Source organism: Vombatus ursinus, unplaced genomic scaffold, assembly GCF_900497805.2.
Source record: "Vombatus ursinus unplaced genomic scaffold, bare-nosed wombat genome assembly UNPS02010548.1, whole genome shotgun sequence".
Classification (NCBI taxonomy): domain Eukaryota; kingdom Metazoa; phylum Chordata; class Mammalia; order Diprotodontia; family Vombatidae; genus Vombatus; species Vombatus ursinus.
In genome coordinates this window covers 6,984,082-7,005,089 of record NW_020950326.1, presented here as the reverse complement: position 1 = coordinate 7,005,089, position 21,008 = coordinate 6,984,082, and positions in this window count along the sequence as shown.

Here is a 21,008-nt window from a genome sequence, read left to right as displayed (position 1 = left end):
AGAAAGAGGCATCCAGGGGCTCTGAGATTCAGGTTCACACTCACTTAGGCAACATATAAGTTCCTTGCTGCCATAGCCACTGTGGAAGGATGAGGAGAGAAGCTCCAACCTCTCCCATCTTCAACTTCAAGATAGAGACTCAGAGTCCTCAGACACTAAAGAGAGAGGAAGAGAGTGATACAGGGCTGCTCCTTTTAGGGAACACTGAAAGGGTTCCTATTCTTCCTTCATTCATTCATTCATTAGCTCATTGGTAGACAATAGCATTAACCTCAAAGGAAGAAAGGCTGTTGAGTGAGGGAGAGTTGCATCATGGTTGAGAAGCCCACGTTTCCCCAGTCCCCCCCCACTCTCACTGAAGTTTACTATCTGCTCCTCCCAGCTTGAGGTGAGGAAGGTTCCAATAGGAAAAGGGAGAGAAGGGAATAGGCATTTATATAGTACCTACTATGTGCCAGGCACTGTGCTAAGTGCTTTACAAATATCATCCCATTTGATCCCTACAACAACCCTTTGAGGTTGGTGCAATTATTATCTCCATTTTACAATTTAGGAGACTGAGGCAGAAAGAAGTCAAGTGACTTGCCCAGAGTCATACAGTCTCAAAAGTATCTGAGTCTAGATTCGAACTCAGGTCTTCCCAACTCCAGGCCTAGCACTCTATGCAATGTGCCACCTAACTGCCTAAACAGCAACTTTGCAAGTCATGAGGAAGTCAAGGAAGAAGACAGTAAAGGGGGAGGGGAAGTAGAAATGGTGGCATCCTAAGACCTAGGTGATGAATCTGGAGACCCATTTCCCCCAGAACCCTTCTTTTTTGCCAACATAAATGTTAGTGCAATTTCTCAGTGCAAAAAATCCTATGCTGTGAGCCAAAAATGTTTGAGAAGCACCATGGCTGTGATTTGTCCTTCATTCTGGAGTCACCAGCCTCACTTTCTCTTCCAGAGCCATCTGGGTCCAGAGGCCAGGTATCGATCAGGACAACTAAAGATGGCTAAGGATGCAGTGGGAGACCTTGGCCCTTTTAAGCTAAGGTCTTTCCAGGTTCTCACTTTGAGTGAGGCAAGGCCCATTCAGTGAATCGGCCTCTTTAAGAAGTGAGTCAAGGGATGGTCCCTTCAATAAAAAAAAAATAATAATAAATCAAACTGGAGAGGAAGACCCTCAGGGTTGCTGGCCAGGAGAAACAGTTACTATAAACATTCACTCTGAGCCTGGAGGACTCAAAAAATAACCATTAAGTGGTGCTTGGGCAAGGACCTATTGTCCAGTCCTTGAGATCCTGAGTGATTTGGGTTTAAGGCTTGGTCTTTGAGAAAGAAATCTAGCCAGTAAGCTCCAGAGGAAGTAGGTAAGTTTCCACCATTAAAATTTACCTTCCTTTGGGCAAAACACCCTGAGGTAAAGGGAGGGGAGAGAAGGGGAGGGGAGCAGAGGAGAGAAGAGAAGAGGACCTACTTTGTCCTACTTTTCCTCTAAATGGAAGCTCTTTGGGTCCAGGGGCTGTCTTACTTGTCTATAACTTGTATCCCCAACATTTAACATAGTAAATGCTTAAGAAATCCTTTATCAATCTGTTAATCAGTCTATCAGTCTGTCTATTAACTTGTCTGTACAAGATGGCCTAATACTTAGTGACAGGATTTAAAGATGGAAGGGACCTTAGAGTCCATCTGCCATGTTTTACATGTAGTAAACACTGAATTGGCCCATAGGGACCATCCCAGGGAGTTTTCATCCAGACCTATTGAGAAAATTTCAGTAGACCACAAGACCATGGTGGTTCTTCTTTTGGAAGAACTTCCTGGATATTTCCTATTGTATATAAGCAGGTATTGATCTAGAGCAAGCATTCTTAAACTTTTTTGTATCATGGAGCTCTTCGGCAGTTTTGTGAAGCCTATGGACCTCTACTCAGAATAATATTTTTTAATACATAAAATAAGATTACAAAGAAAACAAATCATATTGAAAGATAGTTATCAAAATATTTAAAAAAACAAATTTGGGGACTCCACCTTAAGAACTCCTGATTCAGGGACTTCTCTCGATGAGTTCAATTTGATAAGCTTGTATAATACATACTTGATAAGCACCTACCTCACCATAGAGAGTGTTGATATGCCCACTGACCTGCTGTTAAGAGGATGAAGGGAATTCTTGGTTAGATTTCTGAAACTGAGGCTGCCCCTTGATGAATTGATTGATCAGGAATCCAGTAGAAGAGCTTTTCTTTGAAGAGCCGTCTCTCTTAGACTGCCTATAAAAAAGAGTAGGCAGATCCTTCTTACTCCTTCCCTTCTGCACACTTTTTTCTTTTGTTTTTTCTTCCAGAGGTTAGCAAAGCGTGTATGTATAGGCGGAAGCATTTCTACCTCACAATTCTGTAAGTGTCCTAGCCAATCCAATGATCTTGGGAATATCCACAGTTAGTGAAACCCTTTCTCTTAGATGCCCATCAATGGGGAATGGCTAAACAAGTTTTGCTATATGATTGTGATGGAATACTACTATGATATGACAAGAAATGACAAGCAAGATGTCTTCAGAAAAAGAAAGACTTATATGGACTGGTGCAGAATGAAGTGAGTAAAATCAGGGGATCATTATACACAGTAACAATAGTATTGTAATAATGATTAACTGTGAAAGACTTGTCTACTTTGATCAATATAATGATCCAAGACAATTCTAAAGGATTCATGATGAAAAATGCTATTGACCTCCAAAGAGAAAATTGATGAGCTCTGACTGCAAATTGAAATATTTTTTTTCTTGCTTTATTTTTGCAATATGGCTAATATGAAACCATGTTTTACATTATTTCATATGAATAATTGATATCATATTGCTTGCCTTCTCAATGGTTGGGAGAGGTGCTAGAGGGAAAGAGAGAATTTGAAACTCAAAACATTTTTAAATGAATATTAAAAATAAATAAATAATAAAATTTTTTAGAATTGATAGGGGGGGAAAAAAACCTTTCCCCTTAGAGATGCCATGGGAAAGCTGCAAAAAAGCTAGTTCATCTTGGAGTAGCTTCAGTTTTGAAAACATAAGCAGCCTATTCAGAAGTTAATCGTCTTTGTCCTCTTAACAATGGACATGTCCAAACTCTCTCTACATAGATGCTTATCAATTGTTCCAAACAGAGACTCACTGGCCCTATAAGCTCATGACATCCAATTTATCAATTGTTCAACGCTTCCTTGCACTTCTGCAGAAACCAAAGCCCAAAAAGACCACAAGATCATGGATTTGGAGCTGGAAAGAATTTTAGAGGCAATCTAGACGTATCTCTCATTTTACAGATGAAGAACTGAAGCCCAGAGAAGCTGATTGATTTGCCTGAGGTCACATAGGAGATCATCCAGATAGCATGGCACAGCTAGCATTGGGACTCATGTCTGAATACAAACTCCACTGTATTCTGAAATAAAGTGACTTGCCAAAGGTCACTTAGGTAGTAAGAGGTTTGCACACTGGTCTTGTCTCCATTATATAATGCTGCTTCTCCTTGAATATATACAATTTTCAAAATGTTTTCTACTTATCTTAGTGTTTGTCTTGCTTCCCAACAAGACGATTGAGAATTATATTTCTCTCGTATCTTCTAAGGCACCTAACACTGTTCCGGGCACACATTACGTGCCCAATAAGATATCTAAGGTATTGACCTGGTGATTAATGGCCCAGTATCGTTTATCTAATTAGTATTAATTAGTTTTTACAGAGAAATATTTACTGAGAAAATATAGCAAGAACAGAAGTATAAAAGCATTTCCTGAAGCAGGAGCACACTCTCCTCTATGCCACCTCACTCCCTGGGATGGATGCTGATTTGATGTCCCTGTTTTCTGGTAGTGCCTGGAGACATGAGATGGAGAGGCCTAGTTCTCCCTTCAGAGCTAGAGAAGATGTTCTAACTGTTTCTGGTCCATGAGGAAAAAAGACTTTTGATTGGTTGCTGAGCCAGAATTCAATGTGCATTCGAAAGGACCCTGTCCCTTTAGACAAGGATGAATTGTGAGTTGGAATCCCACTCCAGAGTCTGTCAGAAGCTGAGCTGGGTGAGGCACTTGTGGCCTGCTTGGCCTAGCCCAGCAGTGGAGCCACTCCAAGAGGCCATGTTCTGCTGCAGCACAGAAAAGACCCGTTCCTTGTCTAGGTAGCATTCAAAAATAAACTTGATGGGGGCAAAGAAATGTGTTGCAGCAACCATTTAAGGTTTGGGCCTACACTCCCAGGGACTGAAGTGGTATAGAGGAGAGCCATGCCCCTAGTTCAGGAGATGTGTTTATTCATTTATTTTGTTATGTCAATTTATTAATTAGCTAATTAATGCTTCTGGGGCATTAATTACCAGATCGATCAATGACATTGGGGAAATACTAACTCTAACCAGAAATTGATTGGGAAAGAACATACCACAATAGAGACTTGAACTACTAGGATTTAGAGACGCCTCCCTGCTCAGCAGGGATACACCTACAACCCTGAGAGGAAGATGCCGTTAGCCTTATTCTGGGGGACCTGACTCCTCAGTGCAAGTAAGAGTTGGGATAAGTATTCCCAGAGTGTAGAAAGGCTTTTTCTTTGATAAAAGGTTGATCCCTGATCCAGGTATCTTACTTTGTAAGCTTGTTTACCTAGATGCAAATAATGGAGGGGCACAGTAACATCAAATGCTACAGAACAAGTGTCATGCTAAATGTTTGCAGACACAGCAAGAGTCAGGAACTGAAAGTATTCCAGGAAAAAGTCATTGAGAAATTTAATTGGAAAAAAAGGACCAGAGAGATCACTTATTCCAACCCCTTTATTTTAAAGGACAAGTATCTGAGGCCCAGAGAAGTTATAAGACTTGCCCAAAGTCACATAAGTTTCAAGAAATAGAGCCAAGATTGTAACAAAGGTCTGCACCTGGAGTCAGGAAGACATAAGTTTAAATCCTGCTTTAGACACAACCATTTGTGCAAACTTGGTCATCACTTAACCTCTCTGTGCCTCAATTTACTCATCTGTAAAAGGAGGAGGTTAGACTCAATGCCCTCGAAGGTCCCTTCTATCTCTAAATCTCTGGCCTCATCCACCCTCTGATGTCAGGGGAAGCATCAAGTTGGAGTCTAAGAAACCTCTATTTTGCCATCAGTGGCAGCTTCCATTAATACAACTCCTTTCATTCTAATATTTTTTTTTGTGGTTCAATTGTTTTCAGTTTTGTCCAACTCTTTATGACCCCTTTTTGGGGGTTTTCTTTTTTTTTTTTTTACAAGATTTATAAGAACATTGTCATATTGGACAGACTCTTAAGGAGCCTGAACATGGGCAAGCAGTGGCCAGATTATAAAAATCCCAGCAGTGGCTACATTTTAAGAATCTAAGCCTGGGGGTTTTCTTGACAAAGATACTGGAGTGATTTGTCATTTCCTTCTCCGGGTCATTTTAAGATGAGGAAACTGAGGAAAACAGGGTTAAGTGACTTGCTCAAGGACACACAGCTAGTAAGTGCTCAAGACCAGATTCGAACTCAGGTCTTCCTGGTGCTCTATCCAGGTCCCGGTCCTCTATCCATTGTACCACCTAGCTGCCCCCTATCTAATATTCTATCATGGATTTATTGGAATCATTTTACCCATCTCCAAAGTATCACCACCTGGGTAATCAACAGCTTTTTTAGCAACAGTATGGCCACTTTACCAAATGGTTGAAAGTTGAGTACAGGTAGAACCCAGAAGGCCAAAAGATAACTTGCCAAAACCAGGAGAATAAAAAGAAGATTCAGTATGGTATCAAAGGAAAGGTACTGGCCTTGGGGCTTGGTTCAAATCCCAGCTGTCCTGCTTATTACCTATGTGGCTTTGGGAAAATCGGTTCTTCTATCTAGGTCTCAGTTTCTTTATCTGTAAAATGGGAGGATTAGGATAGATGATCTCTTAAGGTCTAATCCAACCCTAAATCTATAATCTTATGAAGTCATGGAATCAACTGGAAAGTTAAGCCACAAAATCATCCTTCTCTATCCCACCTAGAGAATAGCAAGACTTCTTTCAAAAATAAAGATGTTAATGGCACTTCCCCCACCCCTACCCACCTCAGTAGGAGGATATGAGCTCTGAGCTTGATCTTCAGCAATGAGGAATCTTTATTGTTGTTCAGTCGTGTCTGACTCTGTAAACCAGTAAGGAGTTTTCTTGGCAAAGATATTGGAGTGGTTTACCATTTCCTTCTCCAATAGATTAAGGCAAGCAGGGTTAAGTGACTTGCCCAGGGCCACACAGCTATCGAACTCAGGTCTTCCTGACTCCAGGCCCAGTGCTCCATCCACTGTGCCACCTAGTTGCTTCATAAGGATGTTTACACTGAGCCATTCCTAATCTCTACTCTGGACTTTCTTGATAGGTAGCTGCCCCACCTTAAGACCGTGACTGAGAAACAGAGCAAAACCACCTGGTACATACAGGAAACAAATCTATGACCTTAGCCTCCTTAGGTCAATAGTTAGAGGACAGAGCTACCAGTGACCCTAAACAGATAGGAAGGCTTAGAAAATGTACTAGTCTCACCAGTATTTTTTAATCTGTCAGGTTTGGAAAATAACTTTTTTTTTTTTTTTAGATTTGCTTCTCAGAGGTAAGAATATGGACTAGATGGTGCCTCCAGGTGCCTTCCAGTCTTGGGAAACTGTGGTTCATCATCATCATTGGACCAGTCTTTTGGTCTATGGTGGTAGGCGGGAAAAAGAATAGAGTGATTCTACTCCCTCTGTTGGCCCCAGAAGAGCAGAGCACAAAGAATCGTTTCTCTAGGTCTAACACAAACAATGACTTTGGGTAGGCAAGGAGAAAAGGTAACTACCTCCAAGGGCGCATTTCCATGGTTTTTATTAGTTCATTAAAATTGTACCTTTTCTTCTGTTTAGTAGAGACTTATCTAGTCATCTGATTGCTTCTACTAGCTCCAAAGTAGAATTTAACATACCTGGAATAACCAATTCATGAGATTTCCTTTGGCAATTTTGACCTCCTTCTTTGCCTTCTCTATCTTTTTCCATTTCCCAATGCACTCCTACACACTTCCAATGGACATCAACTATCTTCAAACATTCTTTCTTCATGTGATTCCCCAATGCAAGAATTCACAATGATTCTCTATTGCTTGTTAGATCAAGTTCAAACTCTCTCCTTAGCATTCAAAGGTCTTCCACCACCTAGCCACATTCTACTGTGCCAGTTTTGCTTCCCATTATTCCCCGTCCTCCAGTTAGGGTGATCTCCTGCCCATCTTTTCACATGTCACACTCATCCTCCCTTCAGCACTTTAATTCATATGGTTTTTCTCTGTCTATAATGCTCTATCTATCCCCAACTTTCCATTGCTCCAAACCCCACCTATCCTTCAAGGTCCAGGTCAAATCCTACCTCCTCTACAAACCCTTCCCCTATTACTCCAGCCACAAACCTCACCTTCCTTCTCTGTGGCACTTGTAATCTGTATCATATAGGTGAGGGCTTGCTCATACATTATCTTGTTTTCTTTCTTAGGTAATCCTAACAAAGTTTGTGGGAGACAGGAATCCTACCTTGTACTTCTCTTGTAAAAGTACTCACTAGACTACACAGTACACAGTAGGCTCCATAAATGCTTGTTAGTTTGACTTACACCCCTTCCTATGTGATTGATAAATTAACTCTATCACTTCATCCGTTTTCAATGAGGAAAGAATGGGCTGAAGGCCATAGTCAACATGGAAAGCAATGACCTACATCTCTTATCACGGGGGAGTTCCATTGAGATAAACAGCACTATTATCAGGCTCAAGAGGAAGTGTGGTCTGAGGTGCATGAGGAGATGGGGGTAGGGAGGGAGAGAAATGACTTGGGAGTCAGAGGATTATAAGAACTCTCAAAAGTCTCTCTATTACCTCTTCAAGGCCGTGGCCATGACCCTGTATGTCTCTGGTCCTCTCTTTCTCTCTCTGTAAAACTGACATGATCCTGATTCACCAAGTGAGGCTGGTGTGAAGTTTAGACTGTGACTAAATCTACAAAGAGAAGGAGGAATTGAATGGAGGAGCCAGAATCATCCTGAAAGAGTAAAGCACATTTAGCCATTGTGGTGAGGGAATGGGGTGTGCTGATTAATGCCCTATCTCTGTTAACTGAGAGCTGCCTTGCATAGCCATCAATCACCAGGTTTCAAAGAATGAGATACAATAAAACTCTGCTGAGCATAACTGAACATTTCTTTGATGGTTCAGAAGGCATTCCAGGCCTTTTTCAAGGCCTCAACGTCATCTTTATGGATAGACATCAATTCTCATTGCATAGAACTACAGATGCAGAAGGTAGAGGAGATTGAACTGACCCTATGACATACCCTGGAAGTAGCTTTTATAAATAAATCCCTGAAGCCTATTGAGCTAAATAGAGCTCTTAAAATTGGCATTCATCTCTGTCCCATAAAAGAAGAGAGCAGAAACAACAACAAAAAATTGTTGGTATTTGAGCTTGCTAGTTTTTTTCGATTCCACATAAATGAATTTTCTCTAAGTGCCTGGCTCCTACTCTATGGTTTTTGGATACAGCCTAAGTATCTATAAAAGACAAAAAACAAAAAAACAAAAACAAACAAATGAACAACAACAAACAAATGGGGGGAAAAACAACCCCTTTGGCCACCAGAATAAATTGTTCACGTTCATTGGAAAAAGTTGATCCGGAACTCAAGGCTGAGAAAGTAGAACTGACAAGGTCATTTATTCTGCTGATTTACAGCTGTCAGAGTTTGTGATATCATTAACATTCTCATTTTCTTGCCCAGGTTCTAGCTGTGTTCTAAGCAAAAATGACAGGATACAGTGCAGATGGTAAAGACAAGCTTCTCTTCCAATGGAATACCCAGAACAGCACACCACACATAGAAGTTGGTGAATGAATGAATGCATCAGTATGAAAGCTGCTCATGCCAGTTTGTAATTAACCTGGGAGAAAGTACTTCTGCTCCATTCAGGTCCTTGCTAAATCTCCAGTCACTAATTTGGCCTTGGGAATGCCAAGGTCATCAGCATTGGGTGAGCCAGGGAGATAGAGAACCCTTTTAAATACCAGAACCTATCAATATAAAATTGTGGTATTTGAGCTTTTCTAGTTGTTTGGATTCCAGATAAATGAGTTTCCTCTAACTGCTTGGATTCTACCCCATTCGTTTTATATGAACTGCTTCAGTGTCTGTAAAAGAAAAAAACAAATAAATGCTGGAATAAAAACTGGAATCTATCAATATTAAATACCAAGGGCTGGCTTTAGTTTATTTAGGCAAAGTTGGCAGCCATTTATGGTATGATTTGGATCCCCATATCCTGAAAATACCTATGCTACAAACCTGCTGAGTGAAACTGTTTTGCTATAATAAATTGCTATTTCTCTAAGAATTCTCTTTTAAAATGAGAGGCAGTATATAGCAGTGGGGGCAGCTAAAAGGCACAGTGGATAGCGTGAGGGGCCTGGGGTGAGGAAGACTCATCTTCCTGAGTTAAAATCTGTCCTCAGACACTTACTAGCTTTGTGACCCTGGGCAAGTCACTTAACCCTGTTTGCCTCAGTTTCTTCATCTGTAAAATGAGCTGGAGAGGGAAATGGCAGACTACTCCAGTATCTCTGCAAAGAAAACTCCAAATGGGATTCCATGAAGAGTCGGTCACAACTAAAAACAACTGAACAACAACATGGAGTAGTGGGTTGAGCACTAGAACTGCAAAGAGACTTGTATTTGAGCTCATTCCAACACTGATTCCAAATACTTCATAGCCCTGTGACCTTGAGCAAATCATTTAAATTTTCTGGGCTTCATTTTCCTCATCTATAAAATGAAGATTATACTTGTAATACCTGTCTTAGAGTTGTTGTGAGGAAAGTTCTTTGAAAATTACTATAATGCCAGATATTGTTACTACCAAAACACAAATCAGCCGAATGAGGGTACTCGTGGATTACTCCACAGGGAGTGCAGGGCATTAAATACATGGGCAAAGAGAACAGGACACTACCCTGGGAGAGCAAGCATGGGTAGAATATGGCAGTGGGCATCATGGGTTCTACATCGAATGGTTATACAAAGAGGAAAGAGGGGTTCAGAATTTTGTAGAAGGCCCATACTGCCCTTTCTCACTGGGCTTCAGAAAGGACCTCAAAGCCGTCCCTATACTAATGGCTCAGAAGAACCAGTGCCAGAGGAATGTGAGCCAACCAAGGGAGCCTAGGAGGCATGATAGTGAACAAAAGTCATGGGGCAAGAAGGAGACCAGGCAAAAAACGAACCAAAGAGTGGTAGGATGGTATAGTGGAAAGGACGCTGGACTCAGGGAATCTGCATTCTTCTATCTAACTAGCTGTGTAATTTGAGGCAAATCATTTCACATCTCTGAGACTCAGTTTCCTCATCTGTAGAACAAAGGAATCAGACTTCCAGTTCTGAGTAGGGAGTTCCAAATGCCATGAGGTTGAAAGAAGCAGGGGCACAGCTATAGGGACTGCAGCACCATTCAACCCATCATGGGTTGGGGATATGACAATAGGGTGGTGTTGGGGGAGGGAGAAAAAAAGGCAGAAAAAGAGCAAAAGTCTGGGGCAAGGGGAAACAGCAATCTATGCTTCCTCTTTCACCCCAGGCTCAGACATAGCTGCAGGATGGAAATCAAAAGGTAAGCAATTCTGGGAAAGACATAACAGAGATAATGCAGTTATCAGAATTCTATTTGATTAAGGGAGAAAAGCCAGCAGAGGAGTCCGGCCTGGAAGGATTAGGGCCAATATAGAGTATGCTGAATCTGGGGTGGATTTAGTCAATACCTTAACTGGAAATAAAGATTCTGGAGGACTGGGGTGGAGGTAGGTGAGCAGTCCACCTTTGGCATTTTGCTGTGGAATAGATTCACAAAGAAGGGATAGGAAGGGAAATTATATGATTATTAGAGTTGTCTCCCTGGGTTAGAGCAGCCCCAAGGTAGGTCAGCTTTATAAAGCAATTGAGCAAAGGGTTCACCCCCTCCCAACCCCTGGCCCCTGCCCCAGGCAAAGCAAGGCAGACTTCTTGGAAAGTGAGCAACAGAAGCCGAATAAGGAAGTCCTTGACTGAATTATAGGTACTCTGTCTTGAATCCGTCACCAACTCCTTAGCACCAGGCAAATTGAAACCAGAGGAAGTGAGCCAATAGGGAAGCAATAATAGCAGTCATTCTAGACCCTGAGACCTGAACGGGAACCACCGGAAGAAGACCACAAGCTGACAGATTTCCCTTTTCCCTTTCATTCAGAGAGGGGTGGAATTCTAACTTCCTTCTTAATAACCAGTCCCTCTTTAAGGACCTGTTCATTTCCAAGAGTCACTGGCAGGGCTTTGTGATCTAACTGCCATTGGGGCAGCTACGGTATAGTGGAAAGATTAGATTTGGAGTCAGGGGACTCCAAAGCCCAGGGCTAACAGTTACTGTGTGCCTTAGTTACTGAGTGTGGGCATAGGTAAGTCACTTTGAGCCTCACTGCCCTGAGCAGTTGGAAAATGAAAGGGTTGGACTAAAATGACTATTTTCCCATTTGCAGACATCCAGGCCTCAGTGGGGAGTCCTGCTCCCAAACCAGATACTTCTATTTTAATGTGCCCCACATTTATTTCTGGGGCCCTGTTAATATAGGCGCTCTGAGTAGGCCCCAGGTCACTAGACTTTATGAGGTCATAAGGCAGCTAGGTGTCACAGTGTGGATAGAGGGCTGGGCCTGGAGTCAGGAAAACCTAAATACAAATCCAGCTTCAGATACCTACTAGCCATGTGACCCTGGGCAAGGAACTTAATCGCTATCTGCCTCAGTTTTCCTAACTATAAAATGGAGATAATAATAACACCTATCTCTTAGGGTCTCTCTGAGGATCAAGTGAGTAATATTTGTAAAGTATTTAGTCCAGTGCCTTGCATATAGTAGGCACTTAATAAATGCTTGTTTTCCTTCCTTCATTCCAAAAAAAATACTTCATTTTTATAGCTTAATTTCTTATTTTCAAAATATTTTCACATCTAATAATTATTATATTTGGTCCTCACCATAATCCCACAAAGAAGAAAGGGCAGGAAGGAAAATCTGTCCCATGCTCACACAAAGTCAGAAGAGAACTCATGTATCTTAACTCCAGGCCTCTTTTTACTATAGCACACATTCTCCAGGAAGTTGTCAATTACACAGGTTCTGGTAGTCTCATTTGTCCTTATATCAACACTACCCAGTACAGTTCCTGAAACATAGTAGGCATTTTACAAATGCTGGTTGAATTGAATGGATACAAGATCATGAACTCATACAGAAGGAAACATACAGTTCAATCTACTGCCCAATGCAGAAATTCCTTCTACAACTTCTCTGATAGTAGACATCCAGTTGCTCTGCTTGGACACTTCCCATGATAAAAAGCTCATTGCTCTGCAAGGCAACCTGTTCTGGCTTAATTGTAGAAGGTTCTTCCATACTGTATTGAATTGAAATCTGACTCATTCTAACTTCCACCTATAGGCTGTAATCCTTCCCTCTGGAGCTACACAAAATAAATCTATTTCCTCTTACACATAACAATCCTTCAAATATTTGAAGACAGCTATCAGGGCTCCCTGAAGTCTTTTCTTTTCCAGGATAAACATCCCTAGTTCCTTGAACTGTTCCTCATATGATATGTTTTCCAGATCTCTTGCTGTTTTGATTACTTTTCTCTGAATGTATTGTAATTTGTCACTGCCCCTCTTTAAAGTATAGCACCCAGAAGAGAATACATTATTCTGCATGTATATGACTGGCACACAGAGGGACCATTATTTCTTTTAATCTGGATATTATTCTATTAACAAGGACTCAGCTTACATTAGCTCTTTTAACAGCTTTGTTCCACTGTTGAAAGGCAATGTGGCTTAACAGATAGAGCTGGGAAGACCAGTGACTCAGATCCTCCCTCTCACGCATCCTCACTGGGTGACCTTGGACAAGTGAACTAACTTCTCAGTGCCCCGAGGAAATTTTCTAGAATTATACATTGCAGAGACGATACCTACTTGCATTGGCAAAAGGATCTCCTCACTGGGAGCTCTCTAGACTGATGGAATAACTAATCTGGTCAGGTATCTACTTTGAGTTTGTGATCAATAAATTCTTCCCCCTGGGTCTTGAAAAAAAGACATGAATTATCTAGTCAGGTGCCCCACCCCACCCCCCATCCTAGACTTGGTCTTGACTAAGACTTGAGCCATTGTCATGAATTCCTGGTCACCCAGGGCATCAAGTCAATACCTCTCAGACTTGACCAATGTCCCACTGCTATGTGAGTCACCACAACCTGCTGACCTGAGGGATTTCCATGTGGAAACTAGGGGACCTGTGTTTACCCAAACCACTGCTAGATTCTTGCTGGGTAGGCTTTCCATGCTATTGCTATGTAAACTATTTTTTCCGATTGAGGGTTATATGGGTTTATGAGTGTCTCCTTTTGTGCCAATACCCATCCTGAAGTCCGCGACCGACCGAAGTCAGGCCTGGCCCAGAGCAGCTATGAACTAGTTGTATCCATTGGCTAACTAGTAAATATAAAAACAGCAATGAGGTCTCAAGAGCTATGGTTTTTAATGGATGTGAAACCACAAGAGTACCTCAAACCTGAGGTAGTCTTGTCTGAGGACCCCCATCTCAGTTGGGTGGTACCACAAGTACTCTGCTTAAATATGACTCAGCAGTTTGTGCTCATTGATTCTTGTTTTTCCCCCTGGTGCCAGTCAGAACAAGTCTAATGACCTCTTCCACATGATTGCCCTTCAAATACTTGCACCCTAAAGTCTTCTCCATGGTAAATATCTCCAATTCCTTGAGTTGCTAGTTATAGGGCATTAATTCAAAGCTGTTCATCAGTCTGGTTGCCCTCCTCTAGATGTACTACAGCTTATCAATGTCTATTAATACACCACACCCAGAATTAACAAAAGATTCCAGATGTCATACGGAACATCAAGGAGAATGAAGCATTCCTTAAAACTTAATGGAAAAAGGAATCCAACGTGAATAGAAGGGAGAAAGGGATCTGAATAGGCATGGGGAGGTACTGACCTGTGACAGAAGGTTGAAGGAGTGGAAGGATGTCTATCCGAGGAGAAGGAACAATGACTAAACATTTGGAGCCAAAAAACAGATTTCAGGCTCTTCGTGAAGGAGGAGGGATCTGTACACCCTGAAGCGGCAGCAGCTGCTTGTTCTCCAAAGAGTGAGGCGGTAGAGCCACAGGTGCTCTAAGGTGAGAGATCAGCTAGTTAAGGGTTAGATGAAAAAGATACAAGGAGTGGTGGGTGGTTAGCTATTCCCTGCTGAGGGGAGCTAAAGCCACTGCTCGTGGACCTGAGAGCAACACAAAAGAGGTCTGCCTGTCTCTGCCGCCTCCCTGGGGCACAGGTCCAAGATGTGACAGAGAACCTCCCCAAACTCACCAGACAAGATGACTACTACCCACTTGGGATGATTCATGTGGGCATCAATGCCACTGCCAGAAGGAACCTAGAAAGCATTGCTAAAGAATGCAAAGGCTTGGATAAGAAACTGAAGACCTTAGGGGCAAGGGCAATGTTTTCCTCACTGCAGTTCACGGAAGGAGAGGATTCTGAAAAGAAAGGCAGATCTGGGAAAATAAGTAGCTGGTTAAGGTGTCTGGGAACAGTATTTAGATTTCTGAACCACAGCTTAAAATATAGACATGGCAGACTCATTGATGGAATGTGCCTAAAAAGGACGGAGAAGAATGGATGTGCTTCTGAGTCCTGCAAATCTAATCAAAAGACCTTTAATCTGCAAAGGAAAAAGGAGGAAGTAAACTGCCTAAGTTTATCCACTGAGTTAGGTACCATTGAGGACTGCCACAATGTGTAGGAGGATGCTTACCAACAACAACAGGCATTTATTAAGCACCTATTTTGTGCCTGGCACTGTGCTGGGGATACGAAAATAGGCAAAAACAGCCCCTGCTCTCAAGGAGCTCACGTTCTGATGGGAGAGACAAAATGCTAACAACTATATATAAGCAAGAAATATACAGTAAATTAAAGGTAATCTCAGAGAGACAATAGCGGTGGAGCAGAAAGGTTAGTGAGGGTGGTAGAACAGAGCAGGAAAGGCCTCCTGCAGAAGGTGGGATTTGAACTGGGTCTCGAAGGAGGTAGAAATGAAGAGGGAAAGCATTCCAGGCATGGGGGATATCCAGTAAAAAGGCAGAGAATCAAGAGTCACGCACAAAGGAACAGCAAGAAGTCAATGTTGCTGAATCATAGAGTATATAGAGGGCAGTCACACATAAGAAGACTGAAAAGAACCAGATTGTGAAAGGCTTTAAAAGCCAAACAGAGGGTTTTATTTTTGATCCTAGAGGTAAAAGGGAGCCACTGGAGTTTATTGAGCAGGGGATTGACATGGTCAGATCTGAGCTTTAGGAAAAGAACTGGCAGCTGAGTAGAAGATAGACCAGAGTCATGGGAAGAGACACAAGACAGAAAGATCAACCACCAGCTCCTTGCAATAGTCCAGGCATTAGGCAGCTATGTCGGAGAAGAGAAGGGACATATCTGAGAGGTATGAAGGTAGAAATGACAGGACTTGGAAACAGATTAGTTATGTGGGTTACGTGCAAATGAGAAGTCAGGTTGTAAGCTTGACCATAATAGGGAAGTTTGAAAGAGGGGAGAGTTTGGGGGAAATAGAATAAGTAATGTTTTTGGACATGCTGAGTTTAATATCTAGGGGACATCAAGTTTGAGATGTCCAATAGGCAGTTGGTGAATAGGCAGTCTAGTGAGACTAGAGGTCAGGAGAGGTTACGGTTAAAGAAAGAGATCTGAGATTCAGCGGCAGAGAGATGATCATTGAATCCATGGGAGCTGATGAGATCACCAATTGAGATGGGACAGCAGGAAAAGAGATCCAAAGATAGACCCACACAGTTATGAGTAATCAGACAGAAGAATCAGGAGAGAGCCTAAAGAGGTGGGATTATCCAAGAGAAGAGTAGACAAAATATAAGAAAACAATAAGATCTATGCCCTCAGATGTCTCTATACAAAGGCACAAAATATAGGTAACAAGCAAGATGAACTAGAGATGCTAATGCAGGATGGTATATTTTACATCTTAGGTAACACTAAGAGTTGGTAAGATGAAATACATGACTAGAATTTGGCTCTGGATAAGTATGCCTTTTTTTTTAAAGGATAGGTAAAAGATGAAAGGGGGCCACAGAATAGCGTTATACGTTGAAATATATTAATGTAAGGAAATCCAGAATCCAGGCAAGAATCGTGGAGAATATCCAGGGGGAAATCATTAGAGGTAAAAAAGGAAGCAATATTTTCATTAGAGAATACTTCAGACTACTTGGATGGAAAGAGGAAATAAACTAGGAGTTTGGGAAACATCACAAGCCTGGCACAGAGACGTGATAAAGCAGTATGAGGAACTTTAGTTGTCTGGATAGCTGCTGAAATTCTCTCTCTGTCTCTTTCTCTCTGCCTCTGTGTCTTCTCTTTCTCTTTATGTGTGTCTCTCTCTCTTTCTCTCTGCTGCTCCACCCACAAAAGCAGAGCAGATAATCATCCTTTGATTTGCCTTAATGATTGTTTCATCCTTCAAAGGGTGGAGGAATTAGAAAGGGACAGTTCTTTTCTAAATCTGGTTCTTTCTAATAAGGAAGAATTTATTTCTGGGATGGAGATGATAGGAACCTTAGAAGAATGACTGCTCCACCTTAACATTATTAATAGAGAAAAAGGGAAAATAGGAACTAGTCTAATATACAGCTTCTGCTTTGGGGACATAGATCATAAGCTTCTTGAGAGCAGGGACTGCTTGGCTTTTATTTTTGTTTCCCAGTGTCAGGTACAATGCCTGGCACATAGTAGATGCTGATTCTTGGACTGAATTGAATTTCTAAGTGTTCAGAGAAAGGAGAGTAGGATCTCATGGACTAAAATTGTGAAAATGAAATTCTGAAGAATGATAACTAGCATTTAACAACAACAAATTCACATAGCACTTCATTATTTTCAAAGGACTTTACTCATGCCATCTCACTTAACACTCACTACAACCCCGTAAGGTAGTTGCTATTGTTTATCTGAGGAAACAGAGGTTAAGTGACTTGCCCAGGGTCATAGAGCTAGTAAGTGTCTGAGTGAAGATTTAAACTCAGGTCTTCTCTGATTCCAAATTCAGCACTTTACTACTTCATCTAACTATCTGAAGACATAAAGACAGGAAAAGGGGGAATTGTCTAAAGAGGCTAGTGTGGATATACAGGGAATTCACTAACTAGTTTTTTAAAAAATTTAAAGATATGTATAGATGATGGAATCAAAGGTAACAAAATGAACAACAAAAATGAAAGAGTACATGTCCCCATAAAAACTAGATTAAGAATTTTTTTGTTTGGTTTTTTTGGATTTTTTGTTTTGTTTTGCTTTTTGGCTAGGCAATAGTTAAGTGACTTGCCCAAGGTCACACAGCTAGTAAATGTCAAGTGTCTGAGGCCAGATTTGAATTCGTCTCCTCCTGACTCCAGGTCTGGTGCTCTATCCACTGCACCACCTAGCTGCCCCAGTTTAAGAATTTTGTCAATGAAAGCTAAAGAAAACACAAATGAGGTTTTGATCTATGTTGAGGACAATGTTGAAAGAAACCTCAGGATGGTTGATAGGATGATAACGAACCACAGAGAGAAGGCAGGGCTGCTGAACTCTCGTTTTCTTCTATTTTCTCTGGCAGACAAGACAATCAAGGCAGCTATGTGGCACAGTGGATAAGAGCACTGGGCCTTGATGGAGTCCAGAAGACCTGAGTTCAAATCCAGACTCAGACACAGTTGTGTGATCTTAGACAAGTCACTTAATCTCTCTCAGCCTCAGTTTCTTCAACTGCAAAATGGGGATAATAAACAGCATCTACATCCCAGGGTTGTGAGGATCAAACGAGACAGTACTAGAGTGTTAGCACAGTGCTGCTGCTGATGATGATGATGATGATTTGTTGACTAGAAAGTATGTGTAATACTCTGAGATATTCTCCCAAAATTCACTTACACCAGTAGGGTAAGTCCTGAGAGAGGGGGTGCTATCTTGGATTGTAGAGGTGACTTTGCAGGGCTATACTCTCAATATTATAGCTTGTGAGCCGCCACTGGTGTGCTTCCTACCAGCAATCAGCTACTAGACACAATTAGGTCTTAGAAAAAGCATTTACTAAGATAGCATAGTAAGAACTGTAGCTATAAAAAATTTCCCTCTTAAACCTGAGATATACTGTCCCACAAATACCCCCAGTGTCCACGGGAAGAGTGGGCTCACTCTTAGAAAACACTGATAGGGAGGCACAATTGGCAAAGGCAATTTACACCTCCTGCTACAACAGGCCTGTAAGTCCTTTCTTTTTCAGAGTCCTCACGCAGCTCCCCTTGGGTGCAGCATGTCTGCTAGGCAGGATTCCCAGGGTCTGCCTCTCTCCAAGGTTCAGTTTTCTTCTCCACTTGCAAGGCTGTGCTCCTCTCTCTATATCTGTGTTTGTCTGGAGTGTACAGCTCTGCTCCCCAATAGTTTTGTAGGGCCTCTTTAAAATTACGTAACCAGTGTAGAGGAGAAGAGAAATTCCTTTCTCATCCTAGGGCAGTTCACTGCTTGCAATCTCTCCCAATTCTTGAATAGCTGAAATTCATCCTAGGCTTATCTATTTAAAGCCCCCAGGAGCATGGCTAATTTGCTCAGCCAGTCAAGTTATTCCCTTATTAACTCAATCATAAAGGGATCTCAAGGTAGTACACCTTGTCAACATATTAAAGCCTCATCATATAACTATATCAAGTAAGGTGGGAGGGGGATAAAAATCATATAACTCCCCCTTACCTACACAATAAAGATGATTCATAAGAAGCTGATAAGATAAGGAAGTGGACCTTAAGAAAGCAGCTTGTGACCCCAGTGAATTCAAGTTCCCAGGCCCAGATAAACTACATCCTCAGGTATTAAAAGAATTGGCAGATGTGATTGCTGAGCCACTATGAATGATCTTTGAAATATTGTAGTGACTAGGAGAAGTACAAAAGTATTGAAAGAGGGTTCAGGAGGAAAGAGGAAAATAATAAGAGTCTGAAAATTCCACATCATTGAACTAGCAAAATTCTGGAATTAAGTAAGATATATTGTTAGCTAGCATTGAGACGAGGAAATAAATGTTCACCAGAAAGGGGCAGAATAGCTTCCTTAAGAACAGACCATACCAGATGCATGCTATAGCTATAGTAACCTAGATTTTAGAAACTATTTGATAAAGTCCTCCACAATATCCTTTTGAAAAAGATGGAATGATGTGGGCTAAATGATAATACAATTCTATGTATACTTAAATGATTGAATGACCAGATCCAAAGATTAGCTCTGACACAGAGGTGGCTTTTCTCTTTGCCACAGGCAACCCCTCTCCATGAGTATTTGATCCCATTCTCTATTGTTTTATCCAACAGATTGCATCCTCAGTCATTTCCTCTATCTCTCTCTCTCTCTCTCTCTCTCTCTCTCTCTCTCTCTCTCTCTCTCTCTCTCTCTCTCTCTCTCTCTCTCTCTCTCTCTCTCTCTCTCTCTCTCTTTCTCTCTCTCTCTCTCTCTCTCTGTCTCTGTCTCTCTCTGTCTCTGTCTGTCTGTCTGTCTGTCTCCATCTCTCTGTCTCTGTTTCTGTGTGTGTGTGTGTGTGTGTGTGTGTGTGTGTGTGTGTGTGTGTATCCCTCTCTCTCTCTCCCTATGAACTGGTTTCTTCCCTGTCTTCAGATATGCCTGATTCTCATCTATCCTTAAAACACCTTTACTAAGCCCTACCATCCCCTTAAGTTATCATGCTATAGCTCTCATCCTTTTCTCAGCCAAACTTGTTTTTTGAAAAGCTATCTACAATTACTACTTCCTTTTTCTCTCCTCTCACTCGCTCCTTAACTCATTATAGTCTGACTTCCAACCTCATCATTCAACTGAAACTGCTCTCTCCAAAGTTATCAATGATCTATTAATGGCCAAATATTATTTTCTTTTTTCAGTCCTAATCCTTCTAGACCCATCTTCTACATTTGACACAGCTGATCACCCTCCTGGACATTACCCCCTCTCCGGGATTTTGTGGCACTTCTCTCTCCTGGTTTTACTCCTATTTATCTGACCACGCTTCCTCAGCCTCTTTTGCTGGCTTATCATCCATATCATGTCCCTAACTGTAAGTGTTCCCCAAATTTCTGACCTAGGTCCTCTACTTTTCTCCCTCTACATTCTAACCTCACTAGCTCCCAGATATTTACCTATTATCTTTATAGGGACTCCAAGATATATAAATCCAGCCATAGCCTCTCCCCTGAGCTTCAGTCCCACATCACCAATTGCCTGTTGGACCTGTGAAACTGGATACCCTAGAGACACTTTTAACTTATCTAAAATTGAGTTCATCATCTTTCCACCTAAAGCTTCCACTCTTTAAAACCTTCCTATTTCCATCAAAGGCAACACTGTTCTTCAGTCTCCAGGTTCATAATCCTGGATTTTTCACTCCCCTTCACTCCCCATACTTAATCAGTTGCCAGGTCTTGCCATTTCTACCTTCACGCCCCTCTCCCATCCAAAGTCTTTCCTCTACTCACACAGGTAGCACCTCCGTTCAGGTCTTCATCACCTCTCAACTATGTTATTGCATCACTCTCCTAACTGGTCTCCCTTCTTCAAGGAGCTCCCCACTCCAGTCCATCCTACACACTTCTGACAAAGGAATTTTTCTTAAACACAGATATGACATGTAATACTGGAGTTCTTTATTTCTTTCTATTTTTTTCAGTGGATGAGAAGAAAGGGAAGGGGGGAAGGAAAGAATAATTGGTAATTGTTGGTTAGTTTTACTATACTGCTTTTTTTCTCTTTTAAAATA